Raw genomic sequence first — 2,097 nt, forward strand, 5'->3', positions numbered from 1 at the left:
GAGTTCTGCATTGGTACGTTCCAGTGAGACAGGGAGGTTACGGAGGGTAAAGGTTCAGGGCAAATTTGAGTGTAGTTCTGCATTGGCAATTTCCAGTGAGACAGGGAGTTTATGGAGGTGTACAGGTTCAGGGCAAATTTGTGTGGAGTTCTGCATTGGTACATTCCAGTGAGACAAGGAGGTTCTGGGTGGGTACAGGTTCAGGGCATATTTGTGTGGAATTCTGCATTGGTACGTTCCAGTGAGACAGGGAGGTTATGGAGGGTACAGGTTCAGGGCATATTTGTGTGGAGTTCTGCATTGCTACGTTCCAGTGAGACAGGGAGGTTATAGAGGGGTACAGGTTCAGGGTATATTTGTGTGGAGTACTGCGTTGGTACGTTCCAGTGTGACTGGGAGGTTATGGAGGGGTGCAGGTTCAGGGCATATTTGTTTGGAGTTCTGCATTGGTACGTTCCAGTTAGACAGGGAAGTTATGGAGGGTACAGGTTCAGGGCATATTTGTGTGGAGTTCTGCAGTGGGACGTTCCAGTGAGACATGAGGTTATGGACGGGTACAGGTTCAGGGCACATTTGTGTGGACTTCTGCATTGGTACGTTCCAGTGAGACCGGGAGGTTATGGAGGGGTACAGGTTCAGGGCATATTTGTGTGGAGTTCTGCATTGGTACGTTCCAGTGAGACAGGGAGGTTATGGAGGGCTACAGGTTCAGGGCAAATTAGTGTGGAGTTCTGCATTGGTACGTTCCAGTGAGACAGGGAGGTTATGGAGGGTACAAGTTCAGGGCATATTTGTCTGGAGTTCTGCATTGGTACGTTCCAGTGAGACAGGGAGTTTATGGATGTACAGGTTCAGGGCATATTTGAGTGGAGTTCTGCATTGGTACTTTCCAGTGGGACTGGGAGCTTATGGATGGTACCGGTACATGGCATATTTGTGTGGAATTCTGCAGTGGGACGTTCCAGTGAGACAGGGAGTTTATGGACGTGTACAGGTTCAAGGCATATTTGTGTGGAATTCTGCATTGGTACGTTCCAGTGAGACAGGGAGGTTTTGGAGGGGTACAGGTTCAGGGCATTTTTGTGTGGAATTCTGCTTTGGTACGTTCCAGTGAGACAGGGAGGTTATGGAGGGTACAGGTTCAGGGCATATTTGTGTGGAGTTCTGCATTGGTACGTTCCAGTGAGACAGGGGAGTTTTGGAGGGGTTCAGGTTCAGGGTATATTTGTTTGGAGTTCTGCATTGGTACGTTCCAGTGAGACAGGGAGGTTATGGAGGGTACAAGTTCAGGGCATATTTGTCTGGAGTTCTGCATTGGTACGTTCCAGTGAGACAGGGAGGTTATGGATGTACAGGTTCAGGGCATATTTGAGTGGAGTTCTGCATTGGTACTTTCCAGTGGGAATGGGAGGTTATGGAGGGTACCGGTACATGGCATATTTGTGTGGAATTCTGCAATCGGACATTCCAGTGAGATAGGGAGTTTATGGACGTGTACAGGTTCAGGGCATATTTGTGTGGAATTCTGCATTGGTACGTTCCAGTGAGACAGGGAGGTTTTGCAGGGGTACAGGTTCAGGGCATATTTGTTTGGAGTTCTGCATTGGTACGTTCCAGTGCGACAGGGAGATTTTGGAGGGGTACAGGTTCAGGGTATATTTGTTTGGAGTTCTGCGTTGGTACGTTCCTGTGTGACTGGGAGGTTATGGAGGGGTACACGTTCAGGGCATATTTGTGTGGAGTTCTGCAGTGGGACCTTCCAGAGAGACAGGGAGGTTATGGACGGGTACAGGTTCAGGGCACATTTGTGTGGAGTTCTGCATTGGTACGTTCCAGTGAGACAGGAAGGCTATGGAGGGGTACAGGTTCAGGGCATATTTGTGTGGAGTTCTGCATTGGTACGTTCCAGTGAGACAGGGAGGTTATGGAGGGTACAAGTTCAGGGCATATTTGTCTGGAGTTCTGCATTGGTACGTTCCAGTGAGACAGGGAGGTTATGGATGTACAGGTTCAGGGCATATTTGAGTGGAGTTCTGCATTGGTACTTTCCAGAGAGACAGGGAGGTTATGGACGGGTACAGGTTCAGGGCACATTTG

Source organism: Hemitrygon akajei, unplaced genomic scaffold (assembly GCF_048418815.1).
Source record: "Hemitrygon akajei unplaced genomic scaffold, sHemAka1.3 Scf000154, whole genome shotgun sequence".
NCBI lineage: Eukaryota > Metazoa > Chordata > Chondrichthyes > Myliobatiformes > Dasyatidae > Hemitrygon > Hemitrygon akajei.